Raw genomic sequence first — 14859 nt, 5'->3', positions numbered from 1 at the left:
GGAAAACTTCTAAAAAAATGCCTGAAATTTTATTGTTAGATGCTTTCCAAAACATCTAAAACAGTTGTAGATATGGAAATTAGTGAGATTTAATTACACTAATATTCTGGTATCAAATTTTTACCTTAGCCATCCCTCCCATTAGAAGTTCCATTTTGACATGTCAAGGAATTCCGAAGTTTTTAATATGTCTGTCGGAGTCTAGTGTATTTATCATGTAGTCTACTTCATATCAGTGACACACTTATGGGAATAACAACAGTCCTCCCCCTAGGCAAGTGACACTTTTCCAAATATGGAATTAAAAATAAAATTGATTTCATTCATGCCTTTACAGTTAATTATCTTGCTTATATCCCAGGATTATCACTGAATCATCCAATTCTTAGTTCTATTCTACTGCCTGTATTAGGAGGTCAAATGGAATAGAATAGTTTTAATAAAAGTGAATGTTTGGGGCACATTAGAGATTACATCTTTATATCTCTAAAATTCAGAGTTGAAAGTCTAATTTTATCATATTACAGCCATCAAACATTTAACACCTGGAGACTTACTCTAATAGAGCAGGACATGGACTTGAGTTCAAGGGTAGAACTCCTATATTTTCAGGGAAAATTGAAAAATAATGTTGATTTGAGTCTAGGTAAGGGATTTGCTTCATAAGTCACTATTACCAAAAACTTAGTATGACCTAAACAAAGGAATGAAGTAGGAAACCTCATTTTAAGAACAGTAATCATATGATAGGGCTATGGGAAGGTAGAAGACAGAGAGATGCTGCAAATCAGGTTACATCACAGGAGCACAATACCAGGATATTGAACCTGAATCAATTTAACTGTGAAGATAAAACACAACTATCTATTTTTGGAAGGGAATTGAGATGGCTGGGTCTGTTTAGGTATGACCCATTTCATACTCAGCTTGAATTATAAAAATTGCAGAACTAGTGAATGAAGATCTTAGTCAGCCAAGGTTTAAGTTTGCTGTTAAAGAAAAACAAAGGTAAATGAGGCAGGATTGATAAATGTCTGACTCCTGACTGCTGCTCGCACTGTCTTGAAATGACTATGCAATTCATACAATTTCTGCTTAATTAATGTCTTAATTTTTCTCCACTTCATAAAAAATATATTAAGTCATCAGGAATAGTAAACGATATGGTGATGTCCATTTAGCAGGAAGTAAAGATGCATCATCCTAGTGCAGAAAATTATATAATCCTGTTATTTAATTGCGCTTAGAAAAGTGATATTTAGGGCTTCCCTGGTGGCGCAGTGGTTAAGAATCCTGCCAATGCAGGGGACACGGGTTCGAGCCCTGGTCCGGGAAGATCCCACATGCGTGGAGCAACTAAGCCCGTGTGCCACAACTACGGAGCCTGCGCTCTAGAGCCCACGAGCCACAACTACTGAGCCCATGTGCCACAACTACTAAAGCCTGCACACCTAGAGCCCGAGCTCCGCAGCAAGAGAAGCCACCGCAATGAGAAGCCCGCACACCGCAACGAAGAGTAGCCCCCGCTCGCTGCAACTAGAGAAAGCCCGCACGCAGCAACAAAGACCCAATGCAGCCAAAAATAAGTAAATAAAATAAATTAATTTTTTTAAAAAAGAATAGTGATATTTAAGTATTAGAAGAAAAGCATACCCACAGTGGGTGCAGTGGGCCCTGGAAGTTTCCTAGGTGTCAGATGCCAATAGAGAGGCCAGAGGGAGGAGTTTGCAACAGAAAGAACAGCCCAAGATTCAGGCTACAAGCAAGAGCCAGGTAAAGTTAGCAGTCCATATGGCTGAGAGAGAGGATACTATGTGCCCCAAATTAGGAGAGTGGGTCAGTAGCCAGAAAAAATGGTGGAATAACCAAATCAGAGGAAAAGCCACCCTGCTGAGACCAGTGAATTACCTAAGACCCTCCAGACAGGACTCTGTTGTGGGGCATACAGGTTCTTTCTACTGATAAAAGGAAAAAAAAATATATATATATATACACACACATATATATATACATATATATGTATATATGGTGCCGTTTTCAATGGCTTCAGTCCCAGAAAAAAAAGCAAGGAGCAGGAAGGCCCATTACAAATAACCAAGTCAGTGACAGACCCTGTATTAATCCCAGAAACAGATGAAAGTAGAACTGGCATAGTGAGCTCTAGAAGCTCAGGGGCACATGCAACTTTGGGGCCTGATCCTGATCCTGGAAATACCCCTTCAACTTCCAGAATGGGTAAAGTTCAAGTAGCTTCATATTTTACAAAATTTGTAAATGCATTTTTGGGGTGATTAGAGCCTGCATTCATAGTAAGGGAGAAAACTGATTCCATTTTTAAAGAAATAGCTGCCACCCACCCCCAAGGTCTCTTTCACATCCTGCTGGAGGCTGCGGAGTACTCAACTGTTTCCCAACTCTCAGTATAGCCTTAATAAAATTCTATCAGGAGCCTATAGGTTCCCCTTCCTCTACTATCATATATTCTAGAATAGTAGGCTTCTCTCCACAGAGAAACATTGGTTAATAGAAACATATCAAAGATATGTGATATAATAGTGATAGTAATGTAATCAATGTAAGCAAGTGTACAAATTTGTAATACAGCTGGTATCAGAACAGTAGATTCCATGAATATTGTGTTCCTTCCTTCAATTTTTTTTTAAGTTTCCATTTCATGCTAGAAGCAAAATTAAACAAGGTGGAAGGAATGGCCTGCCTTCATATCAGATTCTCATTTTATAGCAGGGATAAGACCTCTTATAAATGTGAAACAGGATGATTGGGGGCTGCTAGGATGTATGAGCCCACTCATGAAATAACTTTCTGCCATTGTTCTCCTCCGCATAAACCCGGCGACCACCTTGTGTTGTATAAGGCAAGGACACTAGTAAAGTACTGCTAAGAGAAGGTAATGTGAAAGGTTTGAGTCCCTGTAGTAGAGAAAATAAGTCTACCAGGAAATCTAGCCAGGCATGGGTCTGAGAAATGTAATCAATGTTTCCCTTAAACAATCATTGGATTATGATAACAATTATATCCTAAAATAGAACATTATAACTTAAGGACAGACTTAGGTTACATTCCATACTTGTGTATATGATCTCTCTATTCCCAACATTCAGTCACTCAACTAAGTATTTTGACTGTCTGTTTTGGGCCAGGCAGAGTGTGAGGCATCTGAAAATAATGGTAAGTGAAACATAATCATTCTTCATCATGGCCTCAAACTATAAGGAATATAAAAGTTAGGATTAACTCCTGTTTACCAAAGAGCAAATGACTCTATTATTATTATTAAAGAGACCACATGTATAGATTGCATATAAAAAATGTTCTATCAGATGTGTTAATTAACTAGATGGGGGGATCCTTTCACAATGTGTACGTATATCATCATGATGTGCATTTTAAATATCTTACAAGTTGTCAATGATACTTTAATAAAGCTGAAGTTTAAAAAAATGAATGTTCTGTCAGAAAAAATGACACATTTTTACTGAAACCTCACAACTATCCTATACAGTAGTTATTATTAATAATTCCATTTAGTACATAAACTGAACTTAGTTTAACTAACTTTGATTGTAAAAATCTTTGCACTAATCTTTATTCTCTACCGTTAGTGAGCTGAGCCTAAAATACCAGAAGTAGCCGTAGAGTAAGGCAGAATCAGGGAAATGTAGGAATTAGTGAGATTTGGGTTTTCCCTAAGGGAAACAGTAGGCCATTAAAAAGTTCTAACTATAGAACTTTCAAAATCCAATTGACATTTTAAAAGCATCCCCTGGAAGCTTAGAGGAGAATGTATTCTAACTTGGTAAGAACAATTCAAGAACACAGGGAAGGAGGCTTACCTTTGGAAAAAGTCAATGTGATTTGAATTAATGGGCCTGGTAGTAAGAAAGATGTAATAAAATGACACCAGGTCTCTGAATGAGCAAATGGATGGATATTAGTATGCTTTAATGAATTAGAAAAGCATGTCAAAGAAAGCACACATTTTTGTGTGTGGGATACATGTATTTAGAGAGTAGTGGATTCCCTCTTCTGCACATATGACCAAGGGATTAATGAAGTTTACTGTGTTTATAATTTCATTTCCATAATATATGGATTACAAACGATTCTAAGGTTCCAAGTAGTTGTCTTCTCAACCCAGAAGTTTACTATCTTCTTTCAAGCAAAGTTTTGTTCACTATGGGCATTTAAGAATATTGCTGTCTGTGTGTTCTTCAGGCACAATAACAGTAATGTGACATTTGTTGGGATACATCAATGACTTTGATATTAGAATTATGCTCTTGCATTTTCTTTTTTCTTCAATAGTATCATTTTCTAATCCACAGAACAAAATAATTTGAACAAAGAAATTCAAGTTATGATGAATAATGTTATTTTCATGGACTTACGTCTTTTCAACTAAGCCTTTATCATCTGTTCTCTTCTCTTTACATGTTTAAGATGTATATAATTAACTGAGCAATCATGACATAAAAGGAAGCATATATAGTACATTTGTTATGGAAAGATTTTTTTCTAAGCTCATGTTTCAGGTACAAATCATAGGAAATCATTTTTTTTCCTTTGATCAACTTTCTAAAATGAACAGAAAAGAGAAACAAATTTAAGATTTCTATTTCCACTGAAAACACACAGTAAGTTATGGGCAAGGTTAGGGTCACTCACTGCTTATATTATCCACAGCACAAATAATATAAGAGAGTGTATTTTTATCTCTAGTTTTATCTATCTGTCATAACTCAGTAAAATCTACTAAACTTACCATTCTCCAACTGGACATGCTTTTTCCCTCTCTAGCACTTATGCTGTTTGTTCTGCTTAAAACAGGGGTCCCCAACCCCCGGGCCATGGACTGGTACTGGTCTGTGGCCTATTAGGAACCGGGCCACACAGCAGGAGGCGAGTGGCGGGCGAGTGAGCAGAGCTTCATCTGTATTTACAGCCGCTCCCCATTGCTCGCATTACTGCCTGAGCTCCGCCTCCTGTCAGGTCAGCGGTGGCATTAGATTCTCAAAGAGACTGAGCCAGGGCCTTCTTTCTCCCAGTTGGTGCATGATCACCTATCTCAGCTTTCAAAAGAGTTTGAGCATTACTTCCCAACCACAAAAGACCCTGGAACTGGGAAGGAATGGATCTGCGACCCATTTGTGAATAAGCCAGGTGACTCGACTTTGTCCATGCTAGCAGAGGAGATCAATTGCTTGAGATCGCAAATGATGGTGGCCTTAAAAGTATGTTTGAGACAACTTTAACTCTCCATACGTTCTGGATTAAAGTCAAGGCGGAATATCCTGAGATTGCCACAAAAGCACTGAAAAGCCTGCTTCGATTTCCAAAATCTTGTCTTTGTGAAGCAGGGTTTTCTGCAGTGACAGCAACCAAAACGAGATCACGGAGTGGACTGGACATAAGCAACACACCTTGTGTGTCACTGTCTCCCATCACCCCCAGAAGGGACCATCTAGTTGCAGGAAAACAAACTCAGGGCTCCCACTGATTCTGCATTATGGTGAGTTGTATAATTATTTCATTATATATAACAATGTAATAATAATAGAAATAAAGTGCACAATAAATGTGATGTGCTTGAATCATGTCAAAACCGTTCCCCGCCCCACCCCTGGTCCATGGAAAAATTGTCTTCCACGAAACCGGTCCCTGGTGCCAAAAAGGTTGGGGGCCACTGGCTTAAAGCGTCCTCATATATTTGGAAATTATCTCTCTGTAGAGCATATCTTTCTAACCGTGTTATACTCACCTTATATTTATCAGAGTATAGCATATATATCCTTTCATTGTGATTACTTAATTATCCATTTCCAGCAATAGAACATAAGCTCTATTAAACTACATGTTATCTTTCTTGCATAAATTTGTATCCTAAGAATGTAACTATAATTATATGCTCAAAATATTTGGTGAACCAAATTAATAAATGTTATTGTTATTATTACTGAGCTTGAACAAAAGCATAAGTGACTAAAAATGCAAAGAATCCTCTCACCTATTAATATCTGAAGATGAGTCTAGGAGGCATATAGCTTTGTAGAGAGGATTTCTATGTTTGTAAGTAAAATGGGATGTATGCTTTCAAGTGTAAATTTCAATGTCACAATGAAAAATAGAAACATGTGAGACATTTCAATATGATATTTTTTTTAAGAGTTTAGATATGTGTTTGCTAAAAAATAAAGTCTGCAGTTACATGATAGGAAATTTTTAAGAAAATTGTAACTAGTGAGATTTGAAATTACCAACATTGTAGGAGAAGAACACTGTATTTAATAATAAAAGAAAAGTAATAAATTGGAGTGTAGAACCATTGCCTCTCTGTAAATTGTAGAGGAAAATAAGACCTGGATAGTTAAAAACAAAATCATCAACTTTGCCCTGAAAAGCAGTCAGCTGTAGGCAGAAATTTAGCACTGCCATGCAAAAGAAAAAGAAAAAAAGGAATACAAGAATAATAGATTTCCCAATGCTATTCCTTCATGTCCCTTTAAATACAGTCCACTCCAATTAACTTATGCTTACACTGTGTATATTCTTTCTCTTCCACTTCTTTGGTAACTACCCAAGGGCCTACAGATATCCCCAAATCATATCCTAAATGTATTAGTTTTTCCATGATTCTAAAAGGTCCTCAAATGAATGACTTTATTTTATTCTCCTGTATACTGCCATAATCCTTGAAAGAATTATATACGGAATCACCATTGAGTTCAAGTAGTGCTATAATTTGACTTCCTTTCCCACTTGTCTGATAAAATGACTACTGCAAATATATATGTCTTGATCCAAATGTATATTTTACATCCACAGCCTACTGAACTTTGCTGTGGTGTTCAACCTTGTTATTGATTGCTTATTTTATTTCTATTTTAATTTGGTTTGTTTGACAGTTATTTATATTATCGGCAGTAGAAATTACAGTGATGATCTTATTTCTACGAGGAGGTGGACTAAATGCTTAGACATAAAATACAAATAGAACTATAAACAAATAATATGCTGAATAGATATTTTAAAATATCTGGCACAAAGCTAGGAAATCCACAAAAACCAAAAATATAGTGAAATATAATCTTTGGAAAATAAATGAATTCTAAACCTTGATTATAACCTTAGACTTCCTATCAAATTCTAGAGACCTTGAGTTTCTGTTTCTACAGTTTTGAGAAATATGAAAGATAGGATATAAAGACTAGAACTCACCAAGAGTGATAATTTAACAGTATACCTCTGCATAAAACGCCCAAAGTTTTGACTCTCATTTTAAGAGTGAATGCAAAATAAACTCAGTAGTCTCAAGGGAATAGGAAAGCATTCCCTGCTGAATCTTGATTGTCTCTTCAGTGGAAATAAAGTCACAAATTATAATTGATAACCACAAGTCAAATCTTGCGTGGCTTTTCAATCATTCACCAAGATTCCAACTACGTGCATATTCTGAAAAAAACCTCAAAATTGAATTTAATGTACTTTTTGCTTGAATGTGCCAACAAACAGAAGTAAATGAGCACAAAAATGTTAGAAAGAACACAAGAAAGATGAGTTTATACTCCAAAATTGCAACGAAATAAGAGAAGACACGTTGTGAACAGTATCCAGCAGAAACAGGCATAAAGAAACTTCAGACATTAAGTTTATTTGTTACGGGCTCCTTAAACATCTGATAACAGAATACTTTTTGGTATGTGAGGTTGGATATAGTCTGTCCCATACCTGGCATAGGGGAATGAAGTCTACGTAATAGTTCCAACAGGCACTTTTCACTGTGGTACACCAAATCCTGTAGGGTTACAGCATTTGAAATACTGTATCTGATTCAATCTATACAATATGTTTGAACATAGGCAAGTTCCTTCTCCCATCCATACTCAATTCATCCATCTATTAAACGAAAAAAAGGGACTTTGGATTAGAGGATGTATAAAAGCCTTTCCAGGTCTAACTTTCTGTTCTTTATGATTCTTTGAAAATTAGTAATTTGCTTATTCACTTCAGTCTATTCACACATGTGAAAGCTTGGTGCTGGCTAAGGAGAGACAAGCAGCAGGAAGATATGCTTACAGAAAAATAAAATCAATAACCTCAAACTGGATGCTTCGAAGATTATGTGTGTCCTTTGTCTCTCCTCTGGGGGAAACTGCTTGCAATCTCCTATTTTTTCTCATTCTTCCACATACTTGGTCAACCTAAACTATATTCTATGTACAAAATGTACCCAGCTTTTTCATTTTCAATGTATTTTCACATGATACTCCCCTCTACATAGAATGCCCTCTCTATCTAGTTCCCCATCTTTGTTTCTAACTCATCAAATGCCTTTTCATCTAAGCTTCCTTGACTCATCACTCTTTAGCCCCCAATTCCCACCCCCAAATATCCGTGATATATACTTCTAAAGTGAGAAGTACCAAGCATTGCTATTACTGCCTGCTTACTATTTTTAGCACTAAAACATAGACTCCTTTGGGGCATGGGATTTTTCTTTTGAAATCAGTGACTTACATGTGCCAGGCACAGAGTAGGTGCTTGACAATTGCATGAAGAATAGATGAAGACAGAGTATCATAGACACAAACAGCTTTCCAGTCATCTTAAATTATCTTTTTTATCAGTGTGTTTTCTGTGGTCCTTTGCAATATTATGCAAATAGTTTCTGAGTGTGCAATTACAAGCACAATAGCTATCCCCAAAAGAGTTACTTTTTATTGGAACATTAAAGATTACTGCTTTGCAGAATAGAATTTTGGGTAATTTGGCAGTCTATAGAGATTGCCACTTGTGGATGATTCTCTTTCCTGCTGAAATCGGCACTCCTTTGATAACCCTGCTTTCTAAAGTTATTACTAGGCTCATCAGGTTTCATATATAGCACCTAAACTGATATAATGGTACCATGAAAATCTGCCTTGTGTGGGTTCCCAAGCTGATTGTCATTTGTATTATCTTACAGAAGAGGCAAATAAACCACTCAAATACATAAAGCATTGTTCATGTATAGCATTCTTTTATAATGATGCAGAATTGCAAGATGTCCAATTAGGTTTTATGGCACTAAGATTTTGATTTATATTCTCTGTGGGAAAGAAAAGGAAAAAAAAAAAACTACGTGGGGCAGTGAAAGTGGGACAATACCCTATCAAATAAATCTTAGCAATCCACGTTCAAATTGTCATATGCTGAAACAGATATAAATACAAGAAAGACAGTATGACTGCTAAAGTAATGGCTTATTGGGATACATGTTTGCTAAGAAAAGAACCTCTCTATCACATTTTGCTTACAGGATCAAACTAGCTATGGAGTACTGCTAACACCTTTCAATACAAGCTGGTTACTTTTCAAAATGAAGAAGAAACTAATCAGAAAGGTTTCCAGATTTACTCTGATACCATTAATATTCTTACACAGTTCCTCAGATGCTTCTCGTTTTGCAAAGGCAAATGCATTGAGATTGCCAGTTCAACAACAGCAGCCTATCTAATATATTCTATGTGACTCGAACGTTATACATTATATGTCTTGCAGGACTTAAGTGTAATGCTAAATATTTATATATTTGATTTTCTGTTTGCTTATCAGTAACCAACTTAGAATAGACACTATTCTTTTGAGGGATGGGTAGATGCACAATAAAATATGCAGTACACCTTGTCACCTGTCTTTTGAAACTCTTGCCATCAAGGTAATGCCAAGTCATAGAGCTATTTTTGAATAAATTTTGGTAGAAAACTCTGCAGGTGCCAGAGTCTGAGAAATTACAAAGACTGTTTAGCAAGGAGCCTGGCTCTTTCAGCCTTGTAGCATTTATAAACCACATGTCTTACTTCTGCTGCTGGAGTGTGGGCATCTTTTCACACTTCTGCTTATCCTCCCTCTGAACCTATTCAGTTGTTATTTATTTTCTTTTATGGCACATATCACCCTCTGCATTGGATGATAATGATTGTGCATATATGAAAATATACTTGTCAGTAGGGCACATGACCTCCCCAGGCCCTGGGGAGCAATCCAGGAGACATTTTTCAGTTTGGTTTATCTAGCATTTGACCCTGATGACTACATCCTTCCATTTTTCTCTTCTTCTCAATATTTTTCTTGTATCTCTCAATTTCTCTCTCTCTCTCTCTCTCTCAGAATAATACCATATTATTTTTGCATTTTCTCACTCCTCTGTAGCAGCCTCTTCTCACACTCTTTCCCTGGCTCTTTCTTCAGACTTGCCCTTACTATGGTATCCTAGAGTCCACTAGAACATGAATTCCACAAAAGTGAATACTTTAACAGTATTTTTCACTGCTTTATCACTGATAAATAAAGAACTAATTCTATGCAGCAATAGATACTCCATGAGTAATTGCTGAATAATAAACACATTAATGCTCAGGGTGGATCCTAGGCCTTTTCTTCTATAGAGCTTTCCCTGCGTATTCTATCCAATGACTTGAGATACCATCTTTATGCTAGTGACTGTTTTCCACTTTGGGCCTTTATTTTCTTACCTATCTTAGCTGTTGCAATATATCTTACGAATACTAAAAGGTAACCTAAGCCTTGAACTATGAATATCCTTGCCACAGTCTGTATATTCCAAAATTGTTTCCTCTTATTTACCTTTTGTGATAGAGATTTCTTGTTTCCCACCTCAAAAAAAGTTTGCTGTGAACTTTTTTCCCCTCTGTCTTTTTCAGCAAAAACTCAGACTCCACTTTAAACTCCGAGGTCCTAAGCATCTCTTACTGAATTTGTCTTTACTTACCCCTTGGATTTTAGTATCACATATTGACTTGGATAAGAATCTCAAATTAGGTCTCATGGAACATTATCTATTAATCCAACCTCTCATTTTCCTTGCTGCAATGACTCATTCACCGCTAGACTTAAAAAAAGTAATAATGAAATAAAACAAAAAACTATTCATTGAATTTTTTCCCAGTCTAGTTGCCTCTCTTTACTGATATGTATAAGTGGCTTAAAATAAAATTCATTTATCTGTAGCAGATCTTATTATTTTTCCTCAAACCTGCTTTTTCTGTCATCTGCTTAGTTAAATGTTTCACCTGTAATGATGCAGAATTGTACAATGTACAGTCAGATTTTATGGCAGTACCATTTCTATTTTATCACCTGGAATAAAAAGAAAGAATGTGATAGGACACTGGAAATGGGTCAACATCTTGTGAATATCAGCAATGCACTTCAAACGTCTATATGCTGAGTTGCCCAAATCATACACCTTTGAATCATATTTGAGGTCTGATTTCTATTCCCTGCTTATCAGACAACTGCCAAGCTTAAGAAAAATCTTCTCTGTGGATCAGTGTTGGGCTGCAACCTACAGACCTGCAAGCCTTGTAATTGCCCAGCCTCAAGACTGAAGGGCCCAAAGACAGTGACATAGACATCAGTGGTTTATTTTGATAAGTGATCTTACACATCCAAAGCAAGTGGGTCCTGAATCAACACCTAAATGTGTATGGCAGGTGGCAGGAAGGACAGGGACGACAGCAGTCTTCACTGAGGCGGCAGGGTTGGGGGTGGGGGTGTTACTAGTTATAGGGGGAATTGATTCATTTGACTCATTGGTTACCAGGGAAACTATCATGGTGTATCTAAAGATTAGAACAATTACTAGCTGGGTCCGGGGGGCAAGCCCCTAGGCAGTTACTAATTAGGCCTTATGGTTAAGAGGGAAGGTCAGTCATGTGAGTAGGGTGTAGATGAAGTGGAGACTCGTCAGCGGGGGATGTACAGAGAGCAAGAGAGCAACCCATCTTGAATGGCCTGATCATACAATCAGGTAAAAGTGTAGAACATGGAATGCCTTAAAAAACAATAACGATAAAGACAAAATATGGTTTTCATATATGAAGGACTATAAAATCATTGAAACTACACACATGCACACACACACACTATATATATATATATATATATATATATATATATATGGTATCATATTTGCTTTTTTTCTAAATTGAAACATTGTTTTGAGATACATTTTGGGTTTTCAATTAACAAGACATCTCTCATCTATCTGTCTGTATATCTATATTTTTTCATAGGATTGCATATTATGGATATAACATAATTTAGCTCTTTATTAATCATATTTAAGAGTTTCTGTCAGTTTGAAATGTTATGTTTAAGCAACAAAATGACCTTATTTTAGTCCCAACACAGGTTTGTTTTCTCATACATTCTCACATGTAGTTTCCTTGGTCTGGAAATTTCTTCTCTTCCCCACATATCCCTCTCTCCCTTTTCACATCTCAGATGAAATATCACTTCCTGAGGAGATATTTCTCTGATCTCACAAACTAGGTTTTATCCTTTTTTTTTCCACCCTCAATCCTAACCCCTACCATACTCCTATTTATCCTTGAAATGTTAGCCTAAATGTAACTAACCCCGTAGTAGTCACTTTAGTATACCTTAGTGTAAACACTCCACCATCATGCTCTCATAGCATCCTGTATTTATTTTCATACTACTTTCACAGTTTACATCTAAACATCTGTGTAAATATTAATTATTTTTCTCTTACTCAGTAATCTGTAATCTTCATGAAGGCATGTGTTGGATCTATTTTGCTCATCAGTTTATTCTAAGTGCCTATTATAGTTCCTGACATATTTTAGGTACGAATAATATTCAATGAATGAATATCCTAAGGATATTATTGAAAACCTACTTCTGCTTCCATTTGAAGGATTCCTGCAAAATATATTCTGTTTCCATTTGGGGGATTCCTACAGAATGTAGTCCTAGACATAAAATTGTTTCCTGGAAGGGTCTGTGCATTTAAGTTTTGACAGAAACTGCCAAATTTCCTAAAGAATTATGTATTCTGCACAGTTACTATGCCTTTTGCGAGTTGGCAGGGAATGATATTCCATCCAGGAGGCATATCAAGCTCAGATCAAGCATTGTTTTGAGATAATCAATTCAAAACAGTTAAGAGATCACTGAAGCCAAGGTATGGAGGCTTAAGGAACAAAGGCCAAGTAAGACTTTAAATAAGAATGCTATCTGGGTGAAATCCCCTAGCATCCAGTAAAGATGCCAGTTTAGGTTGTTTGTTCTACGAACTGACATTAGCAGTAATATTCAATCAAGTGAAAATTTTATAAGAAACTTTATACTTCTTTCTTTATTGCCTAACAACGTTATTTAGATATATTAGCAGTCTCTATCTCACTTAGCATCATGAAATACTCCAAACTTCTCACTCTATTGTACCTTCCTTCACCATTTTTCATTCCAGAAACTTGGAGATTACCTTGTACAATCCATGCATGGTTATTCTTCTCATCCAATCTATCAAAACTCTCTCTGTTTTGAACTTTAAAATATATCTTAAATCAAATAACTAATTTGATCTGCATGCATTTGCATTAGTATCAATGTTGGTGTTCTGTTTTCCTCCAGTAGCTTAACTTTTCAATGGAAGTAAGTAATACATGAGAGAGGGTCCATGGAGAAAAGAAAAAACATCCATGTGTTAAGTCTGAACTGTCTTATAATGACAACTTCAAAATGAATTTGAAACAGAGCTTAACTGTTCCATAATAACTGAAAAGAATAAAACTCTAGTAGTTTCAGAATATTGGATACTGACATAATCAGTAATCAAATTGGATAACTTCAGATAACTATTAGTTAACTGTTGTTCATTCAACAAATACGTATTAAACATCTATGAATCAGTGCTTTCATGAAGTTACTTTGTAATGGGAAGAGACATATTATGAAAATCATGAACAAGATAATTATATGTATATTATGGCAAAAAATAAAGCCTAAAAAAGTGTGAGTGTATGCTGATGAAGTATATAAAAATATGTAATAGTCTTGGCTCATTACATAGTCAATATGTGATTATATATACTACATACACAAAATATTAAGTCTTGACACTCGACTAACCATATTTCAAGTGCTCAGTAGCATATGAGGTTAGTGGCTATTGTGTTTGATAGCACAGTTCTAGATGATATTTAGATGATTAATACAGCAATTCTAGCTAGAAAAATAAGAACTGTGTCTATTCCTTTTTCCAGGAAAAAGGAAGCCTACATTGTGCTAATGAGTTAAGTAGCCAAGGTAAAAATATGTATAAATAGGCAAAGAAGATAGTGCTCAAAATCTTGAATGGCTGACTTAACAGAAAGTCATCTAAGTAATGCTAACAAGAATGTAAGCATATTGCCTGATGGAAAAGAGAATAGCATCCATTTGAGATAGTGATTTTCAGCTTTGGATGCACATTAAAATCACATTTGGGGGCTTTTAAAAATTCTCAGTGCCCAGGCTGCAATTCAGATCAATTAAATCAATATCTCTGAGGATGGGACACAGGCATTAATATTTCTTTCCTACTCATTCCACTATGCAACCAGCCAAGGCTAAGGACCGATGTTACAGCAAGTGGCAATTCCAGAAGAAAATGGTTAGAATAAGACATACACCATAGGTTCAAAGGCAAACCACTCTTCTTTTTTTAAAAAGTATATGGCACAAGTTATCTTTCCAAAGCACAAACTGATGTTAATCGGTGTCCCACTTCTTAGTGTATATTCCAAGGCCCCTTATATCTTTGTTCATGTAACTTGCCAATACTTAGTGCAATGCACCCTGTACTTTAGCTAGAGATTAGCTGAACTCAGTTTGGGAAGCTGACATGATTAGATCTATGCTTCAGACAAAGTAATTAGATATCAGTATGGACAATGAATTGCCAAGGGCAAGAGAGAAGACGTAGGAAAATCAGCTGCCAGAGTGAGGAGACAAAAGCAAGAGAACTGGGCTTATAAAAGTTGCAGCAGA

This window comes from Balaenoptera musculus, chromosome 6 (assembly GCF_009873245.2).
Source record: "Balaenoptera musculus isolate JJ_BM4_2016_0621 chromosome 6, mBalMus1.pri.v3, whole genome shotgun sequence".
Classification (NCBI taxonomy): domain Eukaryota; kingdom Metazoa; phylum Chordata; class Mammalia; order Artiodactyla; family Balaenopteridae; genus Balaenoptera; species Balaenoptera musculus.
This window is presented reverse-complemented; position numbering follows the sequence as displayed.